Genomic DNA, 9,751 nt, shown 5'->3' on the forward strand with positions numbered 1-9,751 from the left:
GACTTTCTTCTATGGAACACAAAAAAAATATTGAATGTTTCAGCTGTTTTTTGTACATGCAGTGAAAGTCAGTGGGGGTGCAAACAACATAGGACCCCACTGGACAGGTTTAGAATGACACAAGGATGAATAAATGCTGACACTAAATGTGTTTCTTCCATTTGGACGGCTAATATTTGGACGTGTGTGTCATGTAGTACAACCATAGTAAAAGCATAAGACTCAGTATGCTCAGACAAGGCCAAAATAAAATCCATATTTCACCCTATACTCCATACTTTATGTACCCTTTTCATTTTTGTTTTGATTAATGGTCCATTTCATTACTGTCTCTGATACCTGCCACAACCAATAAGGCACAAAAACGATGGGCTGTGGCAGAACTAACTTAATTCTTGTCATCCGCCCCTTTGCAAGGTATGGGAAAAATAGTGTGGTCTGAAGTTTTTGAGATGAGAGAAGCTGTCTGAATGGGGAAAAGGAGAAAGGAGCTGAAAGGAAAAGGAACTCAGTCAATGGAAAGGGGCTGGAATGGATGAATAAATCAATACCCCCATCCACAGTGTTGATATTTCCCTCAATGGCTCCTTCTAAAGTGAGCATTTTAAGCCACCCCGACACACTAAATTTGCCCATTGTGGCGGGAGAGGCCCCTGCCTCTCGAAAGACTAGGTAAGGAGGCACTGGGGGCAGATGGAACCTGCCTATCACCTCAATGGCGCCTTTCTACCCCTGAGCCTACCCCCTATTCCTCCCTGCCATTCACTAGGCCCAGTGGGAATGTCCCTGGACCTGGTTCTTTGGTAGCAGCCCCATACAATGAGTCTCTCTAGCAAGCTTGAATGTGGCCCCATTGTTACACCCAAGGCCATTAAACCACCTCCTGGGCAAACAAGAGTGTCCCTCTTCCTTTATGAAGGCCGAAGAAGCAACAAAGAGAGGAGTCATCGAGACAGAGAGGGGCTGGCCTTTGTTTGGTGTCTTTTCTGAAGGTCTTCAATAGCTGAACTGAGAAGGGGAGGCTTCTGTTTGGTCTTTAGCCTGCCCATATTGCTGGACACTGTTGTTTGGTAAAGCGGAGATGTGAAGTTAATTGACTGAATGTCCCCTAAACGCCATGCCACAAATAATTCGAGAGGGCAGAAAATACGTATTGTGTGCCAATAAGTTCCCACTTCTCTCACATGGGAGAAATTCTAGCTGGACTCCCTAAGGGTCAAGAAACATTAATGACTGTTGAGAGTGTTGAGTAAGAACAGTTCAGGGGGAAATAATACCACAGTGGCTAAGAAAAAGGACAATATTGACTCTCTTTGCATGCCAAAAGAACTTTATTGGGTACAAAGGCAAAATAATTAAATTGAAAGGAATGTTCTATGTCCAATACAAGTTAAACTCATTTGACACCCATTTGTAGAATTGCGTATAATAATCTTGACTCATTTTGTTTCTAGATTACTTTGAGGCACTTACAATAGAAGTGAAAAATATTATTGAAACAGTGAGTATTTTGACGCTTTTATTTCATTTAATATTTTATTTTATTTTCAGTATAATGCCACAAATGCTTACAGTTAACTTGGAAGCATCATTGAACTCAAAATCTTCCTATAATGTTTCATTATAAGATGACCCTCTGTTACCTCCGTTATCCTCCTTATCCAAGGATTACCTGCCTGAGACCGACGCTGTCATCCAGACGGCACTAGTTCTGAGGTTGCAGCTATTGCTAACTGGAGACTCTAGTCTCCAGACGAGTAGAAGTCTCCCCGTACTGGCTCTCTGCCACCTTGCCCTCAAGCCTGAGGCCTAATCGAGTTATCATATCAACAAATCTCTCGTCAGGGGCCCACGCCTGACACCAGCAAAAAGAGAGGCCAGTCGACGACTAATTTCCAGCAGCAGGATGCTAGAGCTCGCCTGCCAGGCAGGATGAAAAGTACCTGCAGACCCCAGTGAGCTGCCCTCACCATCCCGCTGGGAGAGCACTCACGCTGGGCACCACGCTGGGGCTGTTATTCGATTAGCTGCAGCGTTAAGTGGGGAGCTCCATTCTACATTCTGAGAGAGCAGCTAGCCTCCCACAGGGCTGACGCTCTTCTCAACTATGAAGGGGCGAAAGCAGAGACAAGGCAAATCAAAGGGAGTGTGCAACTATAATCTGAATAAAAAGGCTGTCTGTGATTCTGTAATGAGCGGGTTCTTGACACCGAAGACAGCTATGGTGCAGCTTTTATCAATGACGGCAATACAGTAACATCCAGCTAAGATCAAGCCTGCCATTTGAGATTTCAGGACTAGACCCTCAGTACTGCACCACAGATTTTACTATTTTAACTCGGAAGCAAAAGTGCACAAATAAACACATAATCAATAAGAATTCATTAGAATTATTGAACTTAAGTGCAAAAATTTTAAATTAAAAAACATAAACGTAATATTTATACTGACAGGTATTAATAAAGCTACAGTCCTAATAAACAAAATGCTCAGTTCTGAATGACCTCTCACCGTTTTGTTCTCTTACAACAGTGGACTACAGGTCGGTTTCTCTTAGAATGAGTGCATGAAGAGAGGTGGCAAGTGGGGTCACGGAGATGCCCGTCAAGCATTGCAAATTGATTATAGTCTTAAACATTTATTAGATTACCACGGCCAGGGCAAACAATCAAGAGGGTGAGAGCTTTTATCAATGACGGCAATACAGTAACATCCAGCTAAGATCAAGCCTGCCATTTGAGATTTCAGGACTAGACCCTCAGTACTGCACCACAGATTTTACTATTTTAACTCGGAAGCAAAAGTGCACAAATAAACACATAATCAATAAGAATTCATTAGAATTATTGAACTTAAGTGCAAAAATTTTAAATTAAAAAACATAAACGTAATATTTATACTGACAGGTATTAATAAAGCTACAGTCCTAATAAACAAAATGCTCAGTTCTGAATGACCTCTCACCGTTTTGTTCTCTTACAACAGTGGACTACAGGTCGGTTTCTCTTAGAATGAGTGCATGAAGAGAGGTGGCAAGTGGGGGCCCTCAAGTTGACCTGACACTCTTCTGCTACCTGCTGTTTCACATAAAGGGAGCCAATCCCAGAACTCTTCAGAAGAAAGCCAAGCAGATAATGAGAGCACTATGGCTCTCGCCTCTATTCGCCCAATGGCCACTTTGTGTGCCATGAATAAGATTTATATTCCAGGAGTCATTATTCGCCAGACTATTTTTCTTGAGCTCACTCTTTTTGTAAGAGTATTCCCTTTCTCTCTCTCTCTCTCTCTCTCTCTCTCAGCACAGGAATGATGAATGAATGAGCCATGATCATCGAGAGTCTTTCAGCTGTCTGGCTTAAAAAGTGAGTTTCCTTTCTTGGTTGCTTTATAACCAGTTGCTTGCTAACAACAAACATTCAATCTAGAATATATGTATTGTTCAGGGTGTCATTTATAGCACTGCTAGCTGTGTTTTAAAGATCTGGAAGATGCTTTTAAGCCGTTTTTGAGGTCAGAGATCTGTGTAAAGCGAGTCAGACTTTTGTGTCATAAAAGAGAAGATGTAGGATCAGTCCCTGACATTAGCTTATATACTTGAGCAAGACATTTAACCCCTATTTGTTTTAGCTTTTGTGTTAAAGAATGGCTAACCATGTGCTCAAATTCTTCTAGTTGGCTGTGTTTATGGTAAGAATAAATATATGTGAAATATATTTCATATATTGATATATGTCATATAGAAATGAAATAAAATTAAATAAAGAAAATGTTCAATTAAATCTTTTAGACATTAAATAGAACAATGTCAACACAGAATGACTGATTTGCTCAGCTTTCATTACATTTATATGGTCTGCAAAAAATAAAAGCATATATTACAAGCAACTTATCCGAAACCAAACACTATAGTCAAGTCACCTTTATACCTTATAGCACAGATTGTTTCAAATCAGCTTCACAGTGTTAAACAGGAAAGTAGCAGAATCAATGATGCAAACTTCAAAAATGAGGCGAATCCAAATTTTTGCTATATAGTAAGTTTTATATATAATTAAATATTTTATAAATATATTTTATCACATTATAGTAATATAAAGTTCAATATTTTTTTATTTAATAATATTTATATTTATACACAGTATAATTATTTTGTTTCAAAGATGTGTTGAAATCCTGTCAAAGCAGTTATCAGACCACTTGTCACTTCAGTGCCTAGTGTTTAAAAATTTGAGGGCAGCTCTTATGGTTTGGAACACAAAGCTTGGAATGTGCCCTCGCCGAAGGAGAGTAGGTGGAATGACTTCGCCCATCTCTGTCGCATTATGGTATGGGGTAAACACACTTGTCTGCCGCTGGTGGGAAAGCTATGCCTAGCTTGGCGTGGGGCAGGAGGGGGTGCATGGGGGCTCTTTGAGTTTTTGTATGGGAATGTGTGGTTACTCAGTGAGACTGCTTTGAATGTGAAAGAGCACCCACCTCAGAGAGACAGCCCAGGCGGCCGGCCCGAAAAGACGGGTTGGCAGCTGCACGGCACGAAACCAATGTGACTGTGAAGGGGCAGCACAGGGAGCATGCAGTATGTGGCAGAACCCTCCTGGCACCTCACGCCAGCTCTACTTTCCACGCCACTCACTCTCCACCCTGGGACCTCCACCAACAACCCCTCCAGACCCTGGCCCACATCCTCAGTAATCCCACAGGAAAAAGAGGGCTATGCAGGAGGTCCCCTCTGACAGCCCTGACTCTAACGGTGCTACGTGTCCTTTCCTGCCGTCACTCTATACGTGTACAGCTGAAGGAAAGCAATGGGATGGGTAGATGACAGATAAAACAGTTTTTCAGAAAAGCGGCTGGGGGAAACATGATGCTCTACACCACAGGGATTTCTTCTGCTCGTCAAGCTCCATTAGTACCTGATGCAGAGCCTTTTCTAATTTTACTGGTTCTTTTGCCTCTCCCAGATCTTGTCTGAGCGGGTGAAAGGTTTAGATGTAGATAGATAGATAGATAGATAGATAGATATGCAAAAATTTACAAAAAATTACAAAATGTAAATTAAAAAATTCTAAAATAATTAAAATAAAGAACTTAATGTCATGATGTTACATGGGTTGTTGTTTGACTGTGTGTGTGTGTGTGTGTGTGTGTGCCTGTATACCTTTACTGTACAGAAAGAGAGGTTTGTGGGGGAGGGAGAAGAGACAGTAAGCCTGCATCCAATCTTTTTTAAAACATCCTGTGTAAGAGAGAAATGGCACACTACAAGTGATGAAAGGAGCTCATTCTCCCAGTGAGAGATCCATAGGGATTCTTCAGGCTCACTTAAGCAGAACCATACACACGCATCCCGCTGTCCATCCGACATGATCAAATTCACAAAACTTCCAGTTTATCTCGCATCTGAAGCATCTGCTCTGAACACCTCCCATCTTATCTTAAGGTAGTCTGTCATTATGAATCTATGATTACACACAAATGCGGTCTGTGGGTGAACACACATTCATTCACACACCAAAATTCACACACTAGCATTTGTAAAACTGCATTTTTCCATCTCAAAAATATATCTAAATTATGATCTATTCTCTCAATGTCAAATGCAGAACCCACAGACGGCCCACACTTTGCTTAAAAAAGCCCTGATGGTATATGTACAGTTATGTACATATTATAGAGGGTTTTTTTTTCTCTCATTCAGAGCTGTAACAAAGATACAAGAAGACATCTCAGTCTTTTAGTGTCATCCAGTCTATTGTCTTAATAGTATTACTGCATTAGAATCATGAATTTACAGGACAACTGTGTGCAAACAGAGACCTCAATGACTGACTTTACATCCATCCATCCATCCTTCATAAACATTATAGTATATTTCTTTTGGTAATCTGGGCTTTTTGTTGGTCACTTTCAGGCTTCAAAAGGGATGCAGAAGTGGTTTGTGCAGTTTATATGCATTATTTCAAGTCTTGTGAAAGCACATGATAACTTTGTGTTGCAAATAGGCCAAAATTAAATGTATTATTCAATGATAATCTTCCCCTCCAGTAAGCTGATAGCTATTGCGACCAGAACGATGATTCAGTGAACTGAGAATGATTCGAATGAATCGAAGATTTTCAGTGAGAAAAATAAATAAATAATTGTGTGGACCTTTTTTATTATGCTTTTTACGTTTTTTTTTCTCTCTCTCTCTTTCAGTTTAGTTGAAAAGAGTGACCAGATATTCTGCAAATCTTCACCTTTTGTGCCCTAAGAAAGAAAGAAACAACATGAGGGGAGAGTAAATGATGACGTAATTTGAATTGTGTGAACTATTCCTTTCAATGGAGGCTTGCAGTTGTTGAAGTTAATTTCTGTCCGTTTTTCCCAGGATATAAGGTCTTGAAATATTTTGGGCTTCCTAAGGAACAAGGCAGCAAATAACCCCTTGGGCCCTATCAGTGAAATCTACACCACAGAATGATTTCACATCCTCTGTCTGTGTTTTCAGTGACCACCTGTTCAGCTTTCTGCTGAGGACTGATCTGTGTCCGACTCTATTGTAGTACTCGAATATTCTTTACATTTATTACTGGCCAAGAAACTAAAACCTTTTCCAGTGTCCCCCCCATCATTTTATGGAGCTTTACTATCATCTCACCATGGTTACATGTCTTTCTTCGCGATTTAACCAGACAAGCTGAGCAGAGGAAAAAGTCTTGTTAGATTTCTATATGTCTGCCCGGCTGTCTCGTATAGCACGACATGCTGTCAAAGAGAATTCTGGGAACTCCAGGAGTGTGCTGCTCCTACTACAAAAGGTTTAGATTTACAGGGATTTCTGTAACACTGAAATGTTTATAGAAGGAGGCTTCAGTTTTAAAAGTTTGGTTTGAAAGAAGGTTTCTTACAGCTTGTAGATTCCTCCGAATGTCTATAAATGAAAGCAAGGCTCTTTATTGTACAGCACATCTACATTTTTACTGCAGACTGCATATTGATATGCAAGACACATGCAAGACGTACAGTGTAGAGCCAAAAGGAATGTCCATATAGTGAATGTGTTGTGTTTATATATGCATACGAAACCCCAATAGGCTGTAAAATAAAGTCTACAATTCTAATAGGATGCAGAAGACCTCTAAAATGACACAGATGTTCTATGTGCAGCATCACTTCTTTTAGTACTAAATGAATGTGTAGACACTGAATGGATATGGCCACAATGTCTAAGTCAGGGCTGTCCAAACTCGGTCCTGGAGGGCCGGTGCCCTGCAGAGTTTAGCTCCAACTTACCTCAACACACCTGACTGGAAGTTTCTATGCCTAGTAAGAGCTTGATTAGCTGGTTCAGGTGTGTTTAATTAGGGTTGGAGCTAAACTCTGCAGGACACCGGCCCTCCAGGACCGAGTTTGGACAGCCCTGGTCTAAGTGGTGAAATACAGGCATCTGTGGGCCAGTCATGTAGAAACAATTGTATCTCCTGCCATCTGAATCAAATTGGCCCTGCTTTCAGTGGGCATCATACAGTCTTTAGAGTTACACAGGGATGGTAATAAAACTTGACTATTATTAATATTCTCCTAGGCCTCATACATAGAAAGCTCACCTAAATTATGCTAATAAAGGCAGATTTTGACCTAAAAGGGAACGCAAACTGAATACCTCCAATGCCTTCTTGAGACAGGCCACTGCTCAAAGGAGGATTATAAAAACATTAGTCACAGAATCCAGATTTCAATGACGCCACATATTTCAAGTCACTGCTGATTACTCTGACACCGTTTGTAGAGGGTTCTGGCTTTCAGGGGTAAAAGGAAGCCGCATTGCACTGAGGCACATGGGAACAGGATACTCGGTCTGCCTCCTCCTGCACTTTAGTGAACTGAAAATATTGTATCTGTTTCAAGAATGGATAATTTTAGACTGTTTAATGTGTTTTGATTTATGGGTGACCCATAACAAGTTTCATTTCCACTTGTTAAAGAGATAGTGTACCCCAAAATGAAAAGTATGTCATCATTTATTCACTCTTACATCATTCCAAACCTGTATGACTTTATTTCTTCTGCTGAACACAAAATATGATATTTGACTTCCACTTTATGTGCAAAAAAAAACACAAAAACATTTATCAGAATATCATTTATGCTCCACGGGAGAAAGAAAGGTTTGGAACAACACGTGGGGGTGAGTAAATGATGACACAATTTTAATTTTGGGGTGAACTATCCCTTTAAGGGATACACTGCAAAAACCCTACTCTTAATGAGTGCAGTAAGATTTTTCAGTATATTTATATTCTAGATACACTCTATAAAAAATAAACCAAAATAAAATAAAATACAATACAATAAAAGTTTTAATAGCCTATATTTAGCATTTTTGCTTCTAAAGTAAATGTAAATTATTTTGAGGATTTTTTTTTACTGAAGTATAAAAAATAAATTATTAAAATAATTAAAAAGTAATGAATGTTAAGTAATATGAATATAAGCATTTTTATCAGTCTAGTGTGTTACATCAGGTTGCTAAAAGTTAAAGTTAAAAAAATAGTTCAATATTAATAAAATTAATAAAAAGTTATTAATAAAATAATTGAATGTTCTCTATAGTAATTTTCAAAAAATACAGTTTGAGATACATCACCAAACGTATTTACTTTTTTTTTCTGAGCCATATGACAGCAATCCCACTTTTCTTCGCCTTGACCGAGATGAAATTCAGTCCCACTGCAGGCGATGAAGGTGATCTGGAGGCCGTCAAACATCTGGAGCTTCTCCCGTTACTTGTGCGGCACTGAAACAAGACCACATTTCAATGAAAGCCAGGTGGGTCAGATTCAACTGAGAATTAACATTTTGCACAAAGAATATACTGTAAAATCGCTGAACCAGAAGTGTGAAAAAAATCTCATATGTTTGAACAGGTTTACTTCAAGTTTTTCCCACTTTAAAAAAGAACCATGTACAGTTTTAGATATTGCAGCATGTCTTGAAGCCACCAGGGGGCATTGGTAGATTCTGATTCAGGACTCAATTACCTTTTGAACATACTTGACTAACCCTAAGAAAGAATACAAACATAAGTAACCCTCTTTAAAATGGACATTTAAAAGATATGGCACACGTGACGCAACCACGCCCACCCCCATCAAAACATGACGCCCTACCCGTCTCATTATGTCTGATGCAAAAGAGCTTCAGCAGAACAGCAGCCTGTGGGTGTCAGATCAGAGTTCCCAGAGTGATCGCTGGCAAAAAATAAAAGCTCTGTGGTGGATCTGAAAGACAAGAATGTAACACACAGACAGCACTGCACTTTAATGGCTTGTCACACTAGTGCACTATCGCACTGCCCAGCAATGTAGCGGTCCCGCCACTGGTTTTATTCAAGAAAGGGGATTAGCCAGTGGCCCACGGAAGCATCGCTTCGGCTTAAACCATTTTGCGTGGACTGGGTGAGAGGCAGTGGGATAATGCCATTTTACATCCCTGTGTTTCAGAAGCTCATGGAACCTTCAGCATGATTTGAGCCTCTCTATCTGGTACTGCAAAGTCCAGAAGAATGACAATGAGAACAAAACGTCACCTATGGACGAGATTTCAGAATACAAGCACCAACTAATCTAAAGGGAACAATATAGACAGAAGCGTACAATAATTTGACTTTGGGATTAAAATGGTGTGTGTTCTGTAAGATTGTAGTGAAAAATGAACTAAACTTTAAAACATTTCCTAGAGCTGGTATTGTACAAGTTATCTGAAGTTG

General features: G+C 39.9%; 1 long non-coding RNA gene across 1 annotated transcript; it reads right to left on the minus strand.

Moving 5' to 3' along the window:
* Positions 1-6,149: 6,149 nt before the first annotated feature.
* LOC107722676 (uncharacterized) lies at positions 6,150-9,229 on the minus strand. Its single transcript, XR_001637827.1, has 3 exons — positions 9,153-9,229; positions 8,643-8,779; positions 6,150-6,249 (listed from the first exon to the last, which is right to left on the minus strand). It is a non-coding gene; the product is annotated as an uncharacterized LOC107722676 (long non-coding RNA).
* Between the last annotated feature and the right edge of the window lie 522 nt (positions 9,230-9,751).

This window comes from Sinocyclocheilus rhinocerous, unplaced genomic scaffold (assembly GCF_001515625.1).
Source record: "Sinocyclocheilus rhinocerous isolate Xijiao unplaced genomic scaffold, SAMN03320098_v1.1 scaffold1776, whole genome shotgun sequence".
In the NCBI taxonomy this organism is placed as follows: domain Eukaryota; kingdom Metazoa; phylum Chordata; class Actinopteri; order Cypriniformes; family Cyprinidae; genus Sinocyclocheilus; species Sinocyclocheilus rhinocerous.